Source organism: Mauremys reevesii, linkage group 5 (assembly GCF_016161935.1).
Source record: "Mauremys reevesii isolate NIE-2019 linkage group 5, ASM1616193v1, whole genome shotgun sequence".
In the NCBI taxonomy this organism is placed as follows: Eukaryota; Metazoa; Chordata; order Testudines; family Geoemydidae; genus Mauremys; species Mauremys reevesii.
This window is the reverse complement of record NC_052627.1, coordinates 132435989-132457438: the sequence shown is the minus strand read 5'-3', so window position 1 is coordinate 132457438 and position 21450 is coordinate 132435989. Positions and strand designations below refer to the sequence as shown.

The 21450-nt window shown below is 43.1% G+C and overlaps 1 protein-coding gene and 1 long non-coding RNA gene across 7 annotated transcripts in view; one reads left to right on the top strand and one right to left on the bottom strand.

The window, feature by feature from the left end:
* Nucleotides 1–21450, top strand: part of SLC4A11 (solute carrier family 4 member 11) — a 257410-nt gene that overhangs the window by 10634 nt on the left and 225326 nt on the right. The window lies entirely within an intron of this gene.
* On the bottom strand, nucleotides 1614–11068 carry LOC120406065. The gene is made up of 3 exons (XR_005599060.1): nucleotides 10984–11068; nucleotides 4649–4726; nucleotides 1614–1915 (listed from the first exon to the last, which is right to left on the bottom strand). It is a non-coding gene; the product is annotated as an uncharacterized LOC120406065 (long non-coding RNA).

Here is a 21450-nt window from a genome sequence, read left to right as displayed (position 1 = left end):
GAACAAAAAAAATTGCATCACTGTTCCCATAAAGAGATGTTGTTAAGACCAATGCTTCCAGATGTCACACATTGGTTCTGTCTCTGTTTAACTATAGGAACACTTACTTAACAATTTGCAATTAAAAATGTATAAAATGAAACACAAATCTGCACTTGATTACACCAAATGAGTGTGTTTAATGAGACAAATGCTGACATGGGTTTGTTAATACTCCGTGGCAGTATCTGTTGGAACAATGGTTAGATTAATAACATAATTGACATGGTGACTAACACAAATAGGAAATGGTGCGTATGTGTCCATCCATCCCCATCTGCCCCCAGAGTACCTCCTAACCAGCCTCATATCCCTATTTCTACAGAGCATTTCCAGAGTGTCTGGTTGTGATGCAGAGGCCTTTGGGGGTTCAGCAACTCTGTGTCAGGAACTCTTGCCGGGCCTGACATGCCACATCTAACACACAGTTGTCATTGAGAGAGATCCAAAAGGTGGTATGTAATATATCCCTGCAAAACCAATAACTCACTGATCGTTGATATTCTTGTGAGATGTATGTACAAAGCTATGGATATTTGCTAGTGTAACCTTTTTGGGCGGGCTAGAGTTTACTTCACCATAGGCGCCAACATCTGATGGCCCTGGTAGGTGCTTGATTTCCCCCCTGCCCCGACTCCAGCCCTGCCCCGCACCCATTCCAACCTCTTCCCCAAATCCCCGCCCCGGGCCCACCTCCTCCCCTCAGCACACCACATTCCCGCGCCTCCCCACTCCCTCCCGGAGCTTGTTACACGGTGAAACTGATTTTCAGCGGCAAGCACTGGGAGGAGAAGCGGGGATGTGGGCATGCGGTGTGCTCAGGGGAGGGGGCGGAGGTGAGGTGGTGGGGCAGGAAGCTTGGCTGCTGGTGAGTACAGAGCACCCAGCAATTTTCCTGGGAGCTGCGGTAAGTGCTGCTGGGACCCTACACCCCCTCCTGCACCCCAACTGCCAGCCCCATCCCAGAGCCCCCTCCTGTACCCAAACTCCCTCCCAGAGCTCGCACCCCCTATTGCAGCCCTGAGCCCCCTCCTGCACCCCAAACCCCTCATCCCTGGCCCCACTCCAGAGCCCTCACCCCTTCCTGCACCCTAACCCCCTGGCCTAGCCCGGTGAAAGTGAGTGAGGCTGGGGGTGGGGAGCAAGTGACAGAGGAAGGGAGGATGGAGTGAGCAGGGGGTGGGGCAGGGGTGTTTTGTTTTGTGCAGTTAAAAAGTTGGCAACCCTAGGCACAGCCTAATAATAATAATAATAGGAGATATACCAATCTCCTAGAACGGGAAGGGACCTTGGGTCATGGAGTCTAGCCCCCTACCTTCACAAGCAGGACCAAGTTTTGCCCTAGATCCCTAAGTGGCCCCCTCAAGGATTGAACTCACAACCCTGGGTTTAGCAGGCCAATGCTCAAACCACTGAGCTATGCCTCCCTGCCTGTGAGGCCATGTTTACATAAAGAGTAAATGAAGTCATCAGCCTAGTGTCTAGGTGGGGAAAGCATCCTGCAGGGGTCTGAAGCTCAGATGATAAGTAATTGAGTCACCTGATTGTACACAATATTACTCTATACACTTATATAATACAGCAAGATCTTTTATGAAAGCTAATGACACACTGGTGATTAATACCATTGTGATATGTCTGCATTAATGCTATATAAGGAATTATGAATACTTCTGATATTATGCTTTAAAGTCTGTGACCAAACAAAGGGAGAAACAGGTTTTCTCCCCGACAGAAGGGAAGGCAGCTAGCTACCTGTCTCCACTGAAACTAAACAAGGCATGACCAAAAACAATGGAAGCGCAATTTACATATGAATCAGCAGGGGGATGGGACATCCGCAGGAAAGGAAGAACAGCATGAGGTCATCCTGAGCCTGGGGACAAAACAGTGAGTTTGTGACGATCTAAGGATAGAGGAGAAGCCATCTTAGCATCCATTATTGTTTAGGGTTGCCAACTTTCTAATTGCACAAAACTGAACACCCTGGCCCCGCCCCTTCCCCAATGCCCCACCCCTTCTCTGAGGCCTGTCCCCCTCCCTTCGTCACTTGCTCTCACCCACCCTCACTCACTTTCACTGGGCTGGGGCTGGGATGCGGGAGGGGGTGAGGGCTCTAGCTGGGGGTGCAGGCTCTGGGGTGGGGCCAGAAACGAGGGGTTCAGGGTGCAGAAGGGGGCTCTGGGGTGTGGCAGGGGATTGGGGTGTGGGAGGGGGGTTGTGGTGCAGGCTCCAGGAGGGGGTTTGGGTGCGGAAGGGGGCTCTGGGGTGGGGCAGGGGTTGGGGTGGGGGGGGTTGTGGTGCAGGTTCCAGGAGGGGGTTTGGGTGCGGAAGGGGGCTCTGGAGTGGAGCAGGGGGTTGAGGTGTGTGAGGGGGTGCAGGGCGCAGGCTCTGGGAGGGTGTTTGGGTGTGGCAGGGGTTCTGACCTGAGATGGAGTGCAGGGTCTGGGAAGGAGTTTGGCTGGGGGAGGGGATTTCGACCTGGGGCAAGAGATTGGGGTGTGGGCTCTGACCGGGGGTGCTTAGCTCAGGCGGCTCCCTGCCTGCCCTGGCTTTGCACCACTCCTGGAAGTGGCTGCCATGTCCGGCCCCTTGGTGGAGGGACCAGGAGGCTCTGCATGGTGTGCACTGCCTATGCCCACAGGCGCCACCTCCGCAGCTCTCACTGGCTACAGTCCTGGCCAATGGGAGCCGCAGAGTTGCCATTAAAGGCAGGAGCAGCATACAGGGCTTCCTTGATTGCCCCTGTGCCTAGGGGCTGCAGGGACATGCCGGCTGCTCCCAGGAGCTGCGCACTGCCAGGGCAGGTAAGGAGCCTGCCTTAGCCCCGCTGCACTGCCAACCAGACTTTTAAAGTGCTGACCGGAACTGCCAGGGTCCCTTTTCAGTCGGGTATTCCGGTCAAAAACCAGATGCCTGGCTAACCTAATCAATGGACAGAGTCAAGGGGGCAGAGCTTTTACAAGCTGAGAAAGATGGAGTATTCAATTAAGGGTGTTGAAGTCTCTAGGAAACAAATATAAATGGGGAAAAAAATCTGCTCAGGCAAAGATCTTTACCTAGAAAGACCACGGCAGAGGGCTTTGGGGAAATTCAGGACTAGGGTGTGTTGGAAGTCATTTGGCTAGTGGAGACCAGTGTGAGACTGTGAAACAAGCAGGCTGCTGGAGAGAGAGTTGCTGATCCAGGCCTGCTCAAGGCACAGTGCATGCTTGTAGGGTGCTTGGGAGCATTCAGGAAGGGAGCTACAGCTGCAGAGCACTTTAAGGCACTCAGGGTTACAGGACACAGTGGTGAGACCAGGAGCAGCGCCAGGGTTTCTGGCGCCCTAGGCAGAAATCGGGGGGCGGCATTTTGTGCGCTCCCCACGAGGCGCACAGGAGCTTCCGGTTCCACTCCCATCGCACTGCCGAAGAAGGACCCTCCGCCAAAATGCCTCAGGCGACAGCGGCAGTCATTGAGCTGCTCAATTGCCTGCCTCTGTTTTCCGCGGCACATCGGCAGAAGGTCCTTCTTCGGCGGCACGACAGGAGCGGAACCGGAAGCTCCCATGCGCCCCGTGGGGAGTGCACAAAATGCCACCCCCCAAATCCTGGGGCCCTAGGCGACTGCCTAGGGTCGCCTAATGGAAGCGCCGGCCCTGGGTGAGACAGCTTCTTGTTCGTCTGAATTGCACACCCAAACATGATACTTGTCCAGGGGGAGATAATGTCTGGGAGGAAGCTGCTTCCTTCTCTGAGAAGAGTGAGATATGTACAGAGAGAGGACCCTCTGACTGTGGCTTTCAGTGGTAGCAGGAGAGGGATGATTAGGCCTCTTGTTACCACAATACTGTATGAGAACTTCTAGTTTCCTTTACTTACGTGTCAGATATTTTGCAATGTCTGTTACCTTTATCTAAATAATCCAAACGGTATAGGATTCTAGATTTCAAGGCCAGAAGACACCATTGTGATCATCTAGTCTGACCTCCTGCATAACACAGGCCAGAGAACTTCCCCAAAATAATTCTTAGAACAGATCTTTTAGAAAAACACCTAATCTTGCTTGAAAAATTGTCGGTGATGGAGAATCCACCATGACCCTTGGTAAATTGTTCCAATGGTTAATTACTCTCACTTAAAAATGTGCACTTTATTTCCTGTCTGAATTTGTCTACCTTCAACTTCCAGCCATTGGATCATATTATACCATCTGCTAGATTGAAGAAACCATTATTAAATATTTGTTCACCGTGTACTTCTAGACTGTGGTAAAGTCACCTCTTAACTTTCTCCTTGTTAAACTAAGTAGATGGAGCTCCTTGAGTCTATCCTGAGGATATGTGGAATACTCTCAGTAAAATCAAAACGTTATGAGATGGATTAAATCTTGTTATGGGCTGAGTTAAAGCCTTGAGTGAGGTTGATGCTTGTGAGAGCACACTTCAGTTAGCATAACTGTAAGTAAATCACAAAACCTGTACATAAGAGAAAAAAGGATTATGTGACCCCAGTCAGGAGTTTTAGACTAGGTTGAGGGGATTTTGATGAGTATTGTGACTAAAGTGTGTGTGTGTGAGAGAGAGAGAATGAACGAGAATGAACCAAGATAAAGCAAGAAAGCTCACATGTTGCTGCGTGGCTAACAAACTTTTATTTCGCTTCTGGTTCCTCTTGTGTTCAGAGAAGCAGAACCTTGTACATCCCTTGTAAATAAACAAGATTGCATTAAAGAAAATAACAGACTCCAACAATTTGTACTCCCAACTGGAACATCCTCAGGGCCCTGAACTTTGATTAGCCACTCACATCAGAAAAGAGCAACAATGAAAGATTCATCCGTTAATTTATTTATAGTATCCTGTCAAACATAGAGTAACTATCTCTTTCCCCCATCCCTTATAATGTTCTTACTAGTGCTGAGTCAAAACTGCAGATTTGGCAATACAGAAATGCTTTGTGAATTGTTTGTGTCTTGGATGGAGGGGAGGATGTATAAAGAAAATAATATAAACGAGTCAAAACATTTCATTTGACGTTTCAGAACAGTATTTTAGTTTGAAACAATTTTCTGTTTTTGAAATTTCCTTTCACTTAACTTAAAAATAAAAACCCTTATAAATGGTGAAAACTGAACTGAAATCTCTCATTTTGGGTAGGAAAAACATTTCATTTTGACAAGGTTGAGATGTGTTTTGTGTTTGTTTGTTTTTGTTTTGGGGTTTTTTTTTCCAACAGGAAACCAAAAACATTGGTTATTCATCCTGTTCTAGGTCTTGTATTCCACAGAGTGTTTGTTTTTTTTTGTTTTTGGTTTTTAAAAACAATCCCTTCAGCAAACTATTGTGGGTGTTTTTTGTTTTGTGGGTGTTTTTTGTTAAAGAAAGGAGGGTCCCATTCCTATTCTATTTCCTATTGCCCATCTCTAATCTAGGGGCATGAGTCTCTTCCTGCTTACGCCTATGCAAACCAGAAGTAATTTCCTTGAGTTATGCATTTATAAAGCCAGCATAAATGGGCAGAGAACGAGGCTGCCCTCACATTACATTTGATGGCCATCTTAATCTAGCTGAATTCTAGAGTGCTGTGGAAAGGATGTAGTTCCATTGATACTTCAAAGTGAAATACAATCTTACAGCTTTCAGTTTATGAACATCCCTGTATCTAATCACATATGCTTTTGCACTCCATATTTGGTAGGTTTTTGAGGTTCTAATTTTTAGGAGCAGAGACTAGGAGGCAGTTTCATGGCCAGATCCTCAGCTGAGAATAAATCAGTGTAGCTTTGCTGGTCAATGGAACAAGGTAACTGAAAGCTACAGGATTTTTTCTTCAATAGAGCTACACTAACTTATCCGAGCTGAGGATCTGGCCCTAAGCCTTTTATTGACATTGCATCTTTTTGAAATGTGGTGTATGCTTACCATTGTACATGTGTTTTATGGGGTTTGGATCAGCACGCTATTTCTGCAGGTTCTGGTGTCATAAACTGAGATGTCCTTTATTTTAGTTCTTGGATAGTACTAAACTCTTTGGGTACCTTTTTGTTACCTAAAACTGACACATGTTAAGACTTCAGAGAACATGTTAAACCTTTCGACACCAGTATATTGTATGTTGAGCTGACTGAGTTAAGGTAAAATGTAACTTGTTGATCTTAGCAAGGCAAGGTTGTCTATTGCAGAGGTTCTCAAACTGTGGTCCATGGACCACCAGTGGTCTGCAAGCTCCATTCAGGTGGTCTGCGGATAGTTCCCTCTAAGGTGCGCGCCTGGGCGGCTGCACATGAGAGAATGAAGCTCTACCCACCTAATTAGTGGAGCCACGCAGGTGTGGCTTCACTAATTAGGTGCCTGGACCCTGGAGGAGATGCACATGTAAGGTGAGGTGGTGGCCTTGAGGGTAATAGGGTACAGGTGGGAGGGGGCAGTGGGGTGAGAAGAGAGGGTGAGGCAAAAATGGGACTGGCAGGACTGCAGCAGCCAGAGAAAGAGGTGACTTTCCCCAGCTCCAGGGCTGTGGCTGCTTGGGAGAGACTCTCCCCGCCCCCCCTTCCCAGCCACAGCTCTGAGGCTGCTGTGGTGGGGGAGAGACCCCCGTCTCCTTCCCAGCCCTAGTCAGAGTCAACAGGGGAGCGACAGCAGCCGACTCACCACAGTGAGTAGATCTAAGTACATTGACTTCAGCTATGTCATTCACGTAACTGAATTTGTGTAACTTAGATCGATTTCTCCCCCCCCCCCCAACACCCACCAGTGTAGACCAGGCCTAAAGCAAAATAAGGCAGATTTAAACACAACTGCACCTATTTAACAAACACCTTTTTTAATTAAACAGCACACCTTCACTTTGTTTTACTGATGTGATGTACTGTTATGCTACATTTAAAATCAATATGGTTTTAACCCATACCCTTTGATTTTCTGGTCAGCGAAAGCAAAACCCTCCCATGGTTAACCTCCTTGAGCTTGAGAACTAGATTGTTCTAGTTCTTTCCAGCTTTACGTTGTAGCATCAAGGTTCAAATTTCCAAATGTTCAAGATCAATTGTTGTTTACAGTGGTGTTGTAGCCATGTTGGTCCCAAGATAAGAGAGAGACAAGGTAGGTGATGTAATAGCTTTTATTGGACCAACTTCTGTGGATGAGAGAGACAAGCTTTCGAGAGAGCTTTTCTCTTTAGACCAACTTCTGTTGGCAAATAAGGTGTATTATCTCACCCATCTTGTCTCTCTAAAGTTCACGTGGACTATTATTCTATACTGAATCCAGCTTTCTATTTTAAACTAATATCCAGTCTGAATTGTTCGGAGTTCCTGCTTCTTTTCTAGTCATGTAAACATTTTATGGAGTGAATATAAAGTCAATAAACATTTCCTGTTTAAAGTCTGATTTGTTGCCTAATGAAAGACGTTTATACTCCAGATCTCATCACACTCAGTGCATTTCTTGAGGTTTTCAGTCAGTGTTACACCTAGCAGGAAACCCAGAGAATTCATTAAAAGTGAAAACACTCAAGTCCTGATTTTAATAATAGTTTATAGACTATCATGTATTTAAATTGCACTGAAATTTGATTTGAAGGTCCGTTGTTGTTGAAATACACACAGAGGGGAAATGGATTGTAGCAAAACTACTCTCCACCTTTTTGTGTTTACACTGCAGACTATTTCATAACCCTCTTGCTGCTATTCAGTGTAACGAATATACTTTGAGTAATTGCTATGTAAACCGATAGCAGGGGCTGTATTGGAGGTGGAGGGCTGAGAAGTATGTTCTTTCTTGCTTAGTATTTGTGTGTATATGTCACTGTTATTGATTCCGTACATAATCAATGTGAATCTTAATACTGTGGAACATGATCCAGGTGCACCATTTTTCCTTTGCGATAACTGAAAGAAGCTAGCACAGATCTGTTGCTATTTTTGTTAATCAGATGAAGACAAAAAACATGAAACTCAAAGGTAATTTGCAAAAGCACAGCAAATAGTAAAATCCTGAGGCATGTTCACAACTTGCAATACCTGTTGGAATCAATGTCAATTGCAGATGATCAGCATCCCAATATTTGTCCAATAAAGCTTATGGCCCCCATTCAGATGTGACTCTAGGAGGAGTCTAGATAGGCATAACTCATAGCTTCTGCCTTGGTCTCTCCTGATATGTACATTACACCTATTTACCAATGTGAGGGAGTCTGGCTTGCATTGCTTCTGGGTTTGGCTCTATATAACTGCCTTTGCCTATCTTTTTTGCTAGTTACTTTCATTTGAGCCATTTGATATAGATAAAAAAAGAGAGTGATCTTTGGGGAGACTTCAGAACTTGTGCATGAGGTTATATAGTGATCAGAGGGACCAAGGAAAGAGAGATGGATGACTGCACTAGAGGTAAATGATAGTTATCACTGGTACTGAAGTGGAACAGTATTTGGATTAAACTAGGGCAGAATTTTTAGACCAAAGCTTTTTTTTTTTTTCAGTCAACAATGCAGATTCAGACACAGATATTTTGTGAATTTTTGTCAGACTTGTTCATAATAAAGAGAAAATTCCAAAATAACCAAAACTTTGACATTTTCAAAAGCAAGCACTTCAACTTTCCAATCTGAAATGTATTTTTTTATTTTGAAATATCCATTAATTTTTTTGTAAAAATTCAAAAATATTACAAAATGGCCAATCAAAACAAAACATTTAGTTCAACTGGACGTTTTGTTTGGGTTTTTTTGACTTATCAGAATTGCCAACAAACCGAAAAATCAGTTATTTGCCCAACTGTACCTATATATTTTTCTGTCCTGGGAGCCAAAAATACACAAGAATGTGTAATTCAAAGATAACACGCCAGACAATCCAGAAGAGGTTTCTCAATAATTGTTGGGTTACAACTGAGAGAAAATTCTACTGCTGCCTTTCCCAGGAAGGAAAAAGGATAGAAATTATCTTCCCCAGGCTCAATACATTCCACATGCATGTAGGGTGGGAGGAAAAATGGTAACAATCCAGGTGGACAGCTCCTTGCTTTCATATACCAACAATCCTATAGAAGAAGTGACTCCACTTCCCAAAAAGCTTCCAGTCAGAGGGCATGTCTACACTACAGCGGCACAGCTGCAGCTACCCTGCTATAGTGCTGTAGTGTGGATGCTTTCCACATCAACAGAAGGGGTTTTGAGAGGTGCTAACTAGGTTGATGTTTACACCAGCAGTTAGGTCAACCTAACTCCAGGTGTGAACATGCTCAAACCCCTGAGCAAGATAACTGAGTCAATCTAATCTTTAAGTATAGACTAGGCCTAAGTATAGACCAGGCCTAAGTATATAAGACAAGAGTCAACAGACAGGGAAAGCACAAGGAAATAGATGAGGCAGGATGACCTTTCTCACTCCCAGCCCTGCAGATTCTATTTGTGCTTTGAAAATCAATTTGGTCTTTGTGTCTCAGTAATAATTCAGTAATGTGAACTTGATTGAAATCTTTGCACAAAGCAGTAGAGAATCCATCTAACTGTTCAGTAACCATGTTTTGGTTCACAGGAATGACAGTTAAAAAATTCAACTCTTGTTAGTAGGGCTTTGTGTGGATAGAAACTTTGTCATGGCTGAGGGTGGCCATGAGGCTCCTTGAAGAGGAGAACCAGAGTGGCTAGCTCAGATTTTCTGCAGCATTATTTGGTCAGTGGCAGCTGGGTAGGTGGGAGGGAGAAAGTGAGGGGAAATAAGTTAGAAAAATAGGTGATTTGAAAAAGTGAGCGAAATGGAAAAGAAAACAGGGGAGCAGGTAAAGGCTATAATGTGAGGAAGGGATTTAAGTGGGGAGAGAAGTAACAGGAGGTACTGAAAATGACCTGGGAAAATATATGCCATGATCTGAAATGGGAAAGAAACAGTGGAAAGAAGCTGAATAAAATCAAGGATTTAGTCTTTGGGCTAGTTTCTGAGCTCTGATTTTGTATTGGTAATATGAAATGGAGGGGGGGGGGGAGGTGCACGCGCGCCTTTCTCCTTCAAAAGGCAACATTAGTAGAAAGCACTGGTACTGCATAATTTATACAGCATCATAGGGGTTATGGCAGTAGATTTGTTTCCTCTGCATGGACTAGCTTGCTAAATCCTTTGTACAGGCAATGGTTTACGACTTCCCCACGGAAGCATAAGCCCCAAGAATGTCACAATGTAGATCTCCGGAGAACAGCGATTACACTTAACTAATCTCTAAGTTTTCAAATGTCTCTGAGGGAAGCGGGGTTCAAAAATGCATGTAATAGTCAAATGTCGCTTTATAATATTTAATTAATTGTATTGGCTGCAAGGTGAATGGCTGTTTTGCTGTAGACTTGCCTTCCTGGGACGCACTGAATGGAAAGAATGGTCTCTGATGAAAAGTGATCATTAATAGCTCTGATCTTCTCTCAGATGTGGTGCTTTCACAGCCTCTGATTGCTCCTAATGGTCTATTATTACTTTATCATAGTGTCTTTGTTAAAACAGGATAGCTTATCTTTTGATAAATGTTTTTCTTTCAGAGTTTTTAAAAATTCTATTAGCAACCTTTGGAGAAATAACTCTTGCCTAAGATCACACTACTGTGTGTATATAACAAAGGCTTTATAATCAAAGTGGCATGAATTATTCTTCTTAGCCATCCCATATATAAATTAAATATATTCACCTGTTTCTAGGCTGGGTTAAGTTTGCAAATCTACATTTTTGTAGAAGCCAGACAATGCAAAAGTTAGGACTCGCATGTTCAGTGTGGTCCAGTTTAAGCTACTCTATATAATTTCTATTACGTAATAATACCATATACAAAACCAGAGACTGATATTTTTCTGAATGCTTGCAAGCATTTTTTAAAATCATTTTTTTTCCCAACTGGAGTTGAGGTTTCCACATAAAGCCCCAGCTCTTGGAATCATGTTAAGAAAACGCCAAATATTGCAAGATGTGCGGAGTTCTCACCCTTGGGTCTCAGAAGACGACAAGCTGAGGACTCCCTTCACTCACAAACTCTTCACCTCCTGAGACACTGGCAGTTGGCCATAAGCCCCACCTCAGGGTTCCATTCCAACTGCCACTACCGCGGCGCCTTCCAGAACCTTCTCAGCTGGCTCTTTTCTGAGCGCCATCTGTGAAAGGAATTCCTCACAGGAGCACATTATGCCCCAGACTTAATTTACTGCTGCTCCAGCCACTCTTGAGAAAGAATAGTTCCACAGTGTCCTTTAACAATCTGCCCCTCTTCATTCCATATTAGGCTAGTGATCAGTGGACCTGAGCTTCTGCTCTCAGATAATAGGTAGCTTCTCCCCTCAGTGTTGTTCCTCTGGCTTCGTCCTGACATGGTTTTTCCCCTGTTCTCCAGATGACTGGAGTGAGACAAGAGCCCTAAGAGCTCATACTTCCACCTGCAGCAGGACAAGTCATACACCTCAAGCAAAAATGGAAGTGGCCATTCCTAGCTGGTCTCAGTGATTGGACTTTTCAAAGATGCCTTGCCTCAGGGCCGCTTCTTCCCAGAAACCTGGCAGTAACATTAAGGATTCTATAGTCCTGGCCTAAGCATTGTTTGTGTACCGATCCAATAGAGGCCTGACTTTTTGGTTTTGAAAAAAAAAATGATTTAACTGGCACAGTCCTTAGTGTGGATGAGTTATATTGGTATACGGGCGCTTATTCCTATATAACTTTATTCCCATAGATTTAGGGGAATAAACTATACTGGGATAAAGCACCATTTTAGCAATTATAACTTCATCCACACTAGAGTTGTGCTGCTTTGACTATATTCCATAGGGCAGTGGTTCTCAACGTGGGTCCAGGGCCTACTGGCGGGCCGCAAGCAGGTTTCAGGGGTCTGCCAAAATAAACCAGAGAGCATGGCCGGTGTGAGACGCACTGGGGCCTTGGGCTGAAGCTGAAGCCCAAGCCCCACTGCCCTGAGCTGAAACCAAAGCTCAAGTAACTTAGCTTTGTGGGGCCCCTGTAGCATGGGGCCCCAGGCAATTGCCCTTCTTGGTACCCCCTAATGCCAGCCCTGGCTTCTAATCTATTGGATATGCAGAAAAAGAGTTATTGCAGCACTGGTGGGCCATGGAGTTTTTATAGTGTGTTGTGGGGATCTCCGAAAGAAAAAGGTTGAAAACCCCTGCTCTCGGGGAATGTTTGATGTGATTCTGTGAGGCTGATGTATAATCCTCTGAATGCACTGCATCAACTTGGCTACTCACTGTCGTAGGCGAGTTCGGACCTGAGAATTGATTTTTAGTTCAGATGGTAACGGATTTAACAACCTTTTGAATCCGCTGAATATAATCCATGTTCTTCAAGATGCAGGTGCAGAGGGTTTGCTGTGATATTTGGCATGCTGCCAGCACCCTCTCCTGTGGTAATAATAATCGTGACTAAGTGGATTTAAATAACCCTGTTAATCACTTGGTTTTGGTGACCTCCTATTGAAATGGGAAAATTTAATCTTTGGAATGCAAAATGTAATGACATGTTGTGAAACACTGGCAGTGTGTATGGATTGGTCGACAGTGAGGATGATGATGGCTATCATGTGTCTCTTTCAAAGAAGGTATTTATATGATAAGTCTAATTTTTTTCCCCTATCATCTTTGACAAGACCACCAATGTCTACAGAAGTCTTCAGATGAGAAGACCCAGTGAGATGGGGATTAGATTCCACTAGAATTCTATCTAGTTGTTTTTGCTGGCACCTCTTTGCAAGTCACAATATGAATCCAGAAGAAACCAGTCATTATTGATTATTTTCTAGTTATTTTTCTAGTCTGAGTGTGGCTACCCTTTTTATGTTAGCTTCTGGTGTGGGGTTTTCCACTCACCATGGTAACCTTCAGTTCTCTTGAATTCAACCTCTTGAATCATAGCAGTTGTCAAAGAATCTTCCGTTTTATGTAAAACTTCCATTCTATACTTTCCTTTGGCCTGCCATTTCACAACCAATGCTTTCAGTTACGATGTCTTCCTGCCTGATCGGGCGTCATCCCCCTGAGATTTTTCACTCTGTCAAAGTGGTACCCCTGTAAGTAACTTCCCCTTCTTTAGAGATACCATTCATACATGTAATTCTGCTTCGCTAAACATATCCTCATACTTCCCCTAAGAGGTTCAGGTTTCTATTCTTATGTGGTGGTGGAATTAATTATATTAATGGTAGTATGCAGAGGCCCCAAGTGAGATTGGGTCCTGTATGCTAAGCACTGTATATGCATGTGGTAAGAGATAATCAAGATAAATTCTACAGGGTAGAGATTATACTCAGGACTGACAAAGGGTGAGAAGAGAAAAATCCAGTAAGTTCTCTTGCTAACACTAGCTCAGTTCCACAGGTAAGACATGGTGTAGATGGGTCACTGTTTCAAGCAGTATGTCTCGTAGACCTCCTCAGAGCAAGGTTTGATGGTGTGGTGCTAAAAACAGTGGTGACAATCCAGTCTAGGGATCCTGATATTGCTAACATTGGTGGAGTTCAGCCTAGATTAGCAATGGGTGGAAATCTTTGGAAAAACTTTCCCTGTCTAGGATAGAGCCGATGTTGCTTTCAACATCACAAGATGAGGCGACAAAATGGTGAAGGGGTTAGTTGCTGCTGCTGCTATGTGGCAGGAGATCTTTTCTCTGCAAAGCTGAGTTAGCCTGGCAGCAATACACCTGTTTGCACTGTGGATGGCGACAGTTTGGCAACTGAAAAAGACATATCTTTTTTAATGGAAGATTAACACTTGGAAAATGCAGCAGAAATTAAGGGAGCTCTACAATGCCAAGATCTGCAATATATATTATAACTATGCTAGCAAAACAATTTTCCTGATGTTCATGGGATAGCACTTTGTCTTTGGAGGATTGCACTCGGATGTGTCATCAATCATTTATAATCTTCCTTGTGCAAACTGTTCCAGCAGTCCCTGGCTGGCTGGACAGGAGAAGGTACAGTATGATACCAAAGATGGCTCTATTTATTTAAAAACCTTAGCTCCTCAGGGAACACAACTGACTCGTAGTTATCAGAGTCCAGCTGTTCTTGAGTCATCTGTGTATTTGGAGTGATGGGGATGGGGGGCAGTGTGTCAATCTTTTTTTATAACATGATTCAGATAGTGACCTTTTTACAGAGTGAAATAATCACCTGTAATATACTTTTTACTAGTGCAGTTACATGAATCCAATGAACTAGCCTCTCTTTCTGACACGATTGTACCTCTTTGGCACGTCTCACCTGTGATGTAGCTCCCTTGTGCAGTTTCTGAATATTTCTCGGGTGTCCATCTGTAACAGGTGCAACTAACCCCGTGTCCCCTTTCTGGTGTCTCTGAGAGCACCCCTCCTTCAGGTGTTGGGCCTCCTGCCCTTACCTGTCTCGGGGTGGAACCTCACAAGCCTTCTACTCAGACAGGGACCCAAATACACTACTCCGGGTACCAACCGCTTATCTTGCAAGTCCAGCTGGATTTCAGGCATCCTGGGAACCTGTGATCAATGACTCAGGGACCAACAGCCTCCTGAAAACATACTAATTTAAGTTAGCAATTGGAACAAAGCATTAGAGAAGAAGGATTTTAAAACAACAAACAGCCTGCACATGCATTTGGTCTTCTCTAATCTTATGCATCCGTTCAAGCTTAGATAGAGAAGCTTTTCTTTTTAGTTACAGAAACAGAACTAAACTCACGTCCTCCTTATGTTCATCCCGGATCTTCCTGTGGGTCTTTCTGGTTATCTGTCTGACTCATCCTGTTCAAACTGGTTTGGGTGCTCCTGAGCGTTTATTTAAGCTTTTCTCCAGGACAATGTGGGCTAGTCAGTTGTTTTTTAATATTTAACGTAAAGTTAAGACTACAGCTCCTGGAGTTTTAATATGCAATAGCTTTAAGGAAAACCTCAAATATCACAAGAATCAGCAAAACTATGAAAATAAAAGCTATGGGTAGGGTTTGCGGGAGTTTTCCTTATGGATAATCCCCAGTTGTAGAATTTGTAGGCCAAATATACTCCTATAACTTTGCAACCCTATTGCCTTCAATTACATCTGTGTGGTCACATTACCCTCTATGGGATCACAGAGAAATAACTGAGGGCAATATTTGGACCTGCACTTGGACCTTCATTTAAAATTCTGTTGCTGATGCAGGGAAAGGAACAGAATCACTCAGTCTCCCAGCCGTGTGGCTCAGCAGTGTTAGCAGTCAGAGAGTGACAAGTCTGTGGTTAAATTATTTAGCTATGATTATCCTAAATACATGTGGGAGGGAGCAGCTCTGAATCAGACAGCGCTATATCTACATGGTTGCTTCTCTGAGTTTCCTTCCTTTAGTTAATCCCTCTTCTAGATTACTAATCGAAACTGGTACACTAATGAAATACGTGGCTGGTAGGATGATTTGCATGTACTGGTTGCGGGCCAGACAAATAACCCTGCCTAGAGAGATTAGAAATATGGGCTGAATATAACAGCATTTGGGGGGAAATGCAAAATAATACACACAGGAAAAATAATCCAGAAGACACATTTTCAATGCGAGGGAGAAACATGACCAGCCGTATTCTTGAAAGAGCCGAGGCAATAAAACATTAGTTTGTGATATGATCCAGCTGAAGAAAAGGCCAGTACAATTCTAGGCTCCATAAAAGCATCACAGAGAGAAAGGAATAATTATTTCTGGTCCATTGGCTCAATTTTCAAATACAGGCGTCTAAATATTTGATTGAGGACCCTAATATTAGACATCCATGTTTGAAAATTGGAATTGATATGACACTGGTGCTATTGCACTTGTATCATTGTCCAACTCTGCCTGCAATGGCACCTGTGTAATGATACTGAGGACAGGGGGGTGGTAACAGTGTAGTTTTGACTGTCTGGGTTCAATTCTGGGCACTAAATCACCAAAAAGATTTAAGGAAGTTCAGAAAAGATAAGTGAAAAAGATCCGGTTCACTCAAAGGATTGATTATCAGGAAAGATTAAAGAACTAAACACGTGTCTTAGCTCAAAAACAAAGGTGGCGAGAAGGGAAAATGTGTGAAACTTACAAATATTTGAATACTGAAAACTCCAGGAATGAGGAGGAATTATTTAGCCTAACACATGGGTGTAGAACAAGGTGCATTAGGAGGAAACCAAGAAAGGGAGAAATTCATTTTGACAGTGAGATTCTGGCAGTGGAATAGGATCCTGTGAATTAAGATCTCCAAAAATAAACTTTCATGAGCGATTGTTGGGAAATAGGCACCAAAATCCATGGGAGTTCCTTCAACAATATATCCCCCAGAATATACAAAGCAATAGAGAATATTTCATAGGGACTATTTCAGCAATTGTGCGAAGATGAGCTGGACGGATTTGGTTCTGTAAGCCTTTCCCATCTCTAACGTGTATGATTTTGTGATCTTTGGTAAAAGGAAAGAGTCTGGCATTTCTGCCTTATTTCATAAAAAGATAAACATAGTATTTTGCTTGTATGTTGTCCCCGATAAATTCCTGGCTCCACTGAAGTCCTGCAGGCAATGGTGATACTGGGCGGTAAGGGTCTGATTCCTCATCTACTCACCATTCCTCAGACTCCAGCAAGTCTCATTTTGATGCAAATGTATATGGAACATTATGTATGTTACTCGTGATTCTGAAGTTCTTGTCAAGGCTGATTTTCCCACTCTGGTACTTTGAGTGCAGAAGGTGGAGGCCTGCAAGGATTCTAACAATTAATACTGGCCACTCCAGGCTTGTATTAAACTCCCGTTTACAGCTTCTCTCTGACCTTGGATGGGTAGATGCTGCCATCACCCAAGTGCAAAACCCTTTTGAGAACCCAGGAAGGCCCACTTGGGAATTCCTTCCTGTGGGGCACCCTCAAGCCCTTTCACTCCATACCCGCCCAGAGAAGAGTTGAGAAAGAAATAAAGGAAATCAGCTGTTGCCACCAGCTAATTAAACAACATGTGCACAAACCTCTTAAGAGACACAACTCCAATCCTGTTCTTAAAGGTAAATTTTATTTAAAAAAAAATAGAAAAAACCCTCAAGCTATTTAAAAAGAGCAAATACAAAAATTAGGAATCAAGAATAGCTTTCTTGAGGTCCAGCTCAAAGGTTACAAGCAAAATAAAAGCACCTAGGGTTAGCACAGAGTAGTCCACGAGTCATAAAGAAATAAGAGAGAAATCTAATCACATCTTCCTAGACATTTCCTGATCTACTTACTTATCTGGGGTTTCAAATGAGTAGTTTGTAGGTATGATCTGATGATTTTTCATACCTGGCCCAAACTCTTACGGCATCGTTCCAGCTCTCCAGGAGAACAACACAGACAAAGGAGAAGTTTTTTCCCCAATTTTAAAAAGTTCCTATTGGCTCTTTTGGTCAGGTGCCCACTCCCTTCCTTTTACCTATGCAGGAAGACTTTTTAACCCTTTACAGTAAAGCAAGTAGTGAACAACTACTAAGAGGGAGTTTATAGCTAGCTGGCTGGCTGGGTGTCCATAAAAGGGAGCCCCCCCTTCATTTATCACAGTTCCCTTTAATAAACTTGTCTGAGAATACTGTGTCTGCCATGCTGTGGCAATATTCCTCTCAAAATCCAGAAAAAATGGAATGCAGGGCTTGGGAATTACAGCAGTCCCACCTTGACCCCAAATCAGCATTGCAAGGAAACTAATATTTGTTGGTCAAGGAAAATGAGATCTTACACAGACATCAACAGAATTTGTCTGTTGGGATGTAACTGGATACCTTTCGAATACTGCATCTAATCAAGCCCAAAATTTCAAGGATGTTCTAGAAGGGAAGTGAAGGCAGTTAGAGTGTGTGTGTCTGTAATATAGATAATAAAATAAGCAAATGTAAGGAAGGAGATGTTGATAGTAATTAATATAAATCAAAAGCTAGGAATTGTAGAAAATGGATAAGGGAAGCAAAAGGACATGGGGGAGGCGGGGGACATGGCCAGGAGACTTAAGGACAACAAGAAGGAATTTTAAGTATATTGGGAACAGTGTTGTCAGTTCTTTATTAGATGGTCATGGTACAATTGTCAATAATAATAATAATGCAGAAAAGGCAGAAGTGTTCAATAAATATTTTGGCCCTGTATTTAGGGAGGAAAACAGATGATAATCATACATGATCCTGAAACATTTTCCATTCCTGTATGTACTAAGCAGGGAGTTAAATAGCAGCTACTGAAGTTAGACATTTTAAAATCAGCTGGTCCAGATGACTTGTATCCAAGAGTTTTTTAAATGAGATAGCTGAGAAACTTGCTGGACCATTAATATTGGTTTTCAATAACTCTTGGAACAGAGGGGAAGTTCCAAGAGGCTGGAAGAAAGCTTATGTTGTTCCAATAGTTAAAAAGTGTAAATGGGGTGACTCAGATAATTATAGGCCTATCAACCTGACATCAGTCCTGGACAAAATAATGGAATGGCTGATCTAGGACTCTATTAATAAAGAATTAAAGAAGGGTAATAAAATTAATGCCAATGAACATGGGCTTATGGGAAAATAGATCATGTCAAACTAACTTGGGGTGTTTGTTTGAGATTACAAATTTGATTGATAAGTCTTGATGTAATATACTTTTACAGCAGTCTACAACATTTGACTTTGTATCACATGATACTTTGATTAAGAAACTAGAATGACTCAAAATGATTATGGCATCCACTGAATGGATTAAAAATAGGCCAACAGGTCTCAAAATATAATTGTAAGTGGGGAATCATCATCAAGCAGGTGTGTTTCTAGTGGAGTCTTACAAGTATTAGTTCTTGGCCTACATTATTTAATATTTTATCAATGACATGGAAGAAAACATAAAATCATCACTGATAAAGTTTGCAGATGACAAAGATTGCGGGAGTGATAAATAATGAGGAGGCAGGCCACTGATACAGCATTATCTGGATTGCTTGGTAAACTGGTCATAAGCAAATGTATGCATTTTAAAACAACTAAATGTAAAGGCATACATCTAGGAACAAAGAAGTAGACCATTTTTCCATGGGTGGGGGGGGGGGGAAGAAACCTCTATCCTGGGAAGCAATGACTTGGAAAAAGATTTGGGGGTTATGGTGGATCATCAGCTACACTTGAGCACTCCATGAGACACTGTGGCCAAAAGGGCTAAGATGATCCTTGGACGTATGAATGTGGGAATATCAAGTAGGAAACGGGAGGTTATATTACCTATGATTTTGGCACTGGTGCTGCTGCTACTGGAATACCACGTCCAGTTCTGGTGTCCAGAATTCAGGAAAGATGTCTGGGAAACTTGGAGCTCAGTGAAGAGCTCCAAGAATGATTAACGGATTAGAAAACCTGCTTAGTAGTGATTAAATACACTGAGCTCCTTGAGTCTAGCTTACCAAAGAGAAGGTTATGGCTGATTTGATTACCGTCTGTCAGTCTCTACATAGGGAATGGAGATTTGCTAATGGTCTCTTCAGTCTATCAGACAAAAGTCTGACAAGATCCAATGGCTGGAAGTTGAAACAAGGTAAATTTTTATCAGTGAGTAATTAACCATTGCAGCTATTAACAAATGCTTGTTTGTGGTGAGTTCTCTGTCATGGGGTGATTTTTAAAATCAAGATTGGGTGGTTTTCTTATGCTCTAGTGCAGACAGGAATTAATTCCGGGAAGTGTTATACTGAAGGCCCGGCTACATGATCAGTGTGGTCCCCTCTGATCCCTATTGATTTTGGCGAAGGGAGAAATGAGGGACACATGGAGCCCCTTGCATCTGCTTAGCAGATGGACAAGCTTCAACCAGCTTTGTAATTGTCTGTAGATCGACTAACCAGTTAATGGCTGCCATTATCCGCTTCCAGCACAGCAATACCCCCTAAATATTGGCTCTGCCCATCCTCTCAATACAATTTAAAATGTTGACACCTTGGATGACTTATTTCTCCTCTGTCTGGGAGAGGAGTGTGTGGGGGGAGGGGTTGGTGGGGAAGACGGGGAGAGCTGAGAGGCGCTAATGGTATGTCTACACTGCAGCTGGGAACAAGCCTCTTAGCTTAGGTCAGTAGACCTGTGTTAATGGAGCTCATGCTAGAAATAGCTGTGTGAACATAGCAGCACTAGCCGAGGCTTGGGCTAGCTGTCTGAGCTCGCACCCGCCCCTCACCCTGGCTCTGAGTTTGGATAGCTAGCCTGAGATTCCTCCACTACCGCAATGTCCATGCAGCCATGTCTAGCACGTGTGTGTCAGGGCTGGGTGAGAGGCTAGTTCCCTGCTGCAGTGAAGACATACCCACAGAGTCCCTGGCAGGAAGGGAGAGGGGAAAGCGAGCGACATTCAGAGGCCCTGGTTTGGGATTGGGAGCGTGGCACACAAGGAGCTTTCAGGGGTGAGTGAAGCGAGGGCGGATGGAAAGGTACAAGACGCCCCTGGTGTATGCAATGAGCTCAGCCGACAGAAATGACAGTGTGTGGCCCTTAATCATATAAATATGTCTGAGTTTGGGGGTGTGTCTCTTGACTGCCTCTGGAGCAGCGATTCTAAAAGACTCACACCCTTCTTCTGTACTGCAAACAGGACTGCAGCCTCCTGGAAGCATGTAAATGTCTCCTTTTGGGAAACATTTTTTTTTAAATGTAATTTTTATATGGTAAAAAAATCAGCCGCCGCCAAAGGGTATAAACTATACATACAAATCCAATGTAATGACCCACTTAGCATTTAATGCATAGCTCTCCGAGAATGAGAGTGCATTATCAGAAGTGGAAAACAAGAAGCTTCAGCTGACAGACAACAAAAGCTACTTCTTGGCATCAATGCTTTAAGCTTAATCACAGTCAAGAGGAAAAAATGACTTTACAGTAAGCATTTCTTTAGATTCCATAAGCAATTGTGCTGCTGTTGTGGTGGTGTTAAAGGATTTTATATGTGTAGCCAAGCAATGAGGCAAAAGAGGTTGGTTTTTTCCTAGAGTAACTTCCTGGATTTTTTAGGTATGGATAACTTCAGCCACGCTTTATTTTTTATCTTCACTGATTGATCAAATTTTATTCGCTGATGTTAGGACATTGAAATGATGATGATGATAAACAGATTTCCTTTAAACTATGTGCATATCTAAAAATCATGTGATTTAAATTGCGTTATGTATATTTCATTATGTGCTCACTTAATGTTTGAGCTGGTTGTGTAAGTTTGTTTAGGTTTGACTACTTGGGGAAAACCAATTTCTTCTTGACTTGAAATGTATTAGGAGTGTAAATCCAATTTTAGGCGTGTCTGTATAAAACTTGAGCCGGAATAGTCACATGATGCTGATGACACTGTCAGTAGAGTTGGTTGGAATTTTTGGCCCAAAAAAAATCCCATTTGACACAGTCAGAGCCAAAGCTTTGAGGGAAAAGCTTGAGGTTTTTGGCAAATTTCTTGACTCAAAACT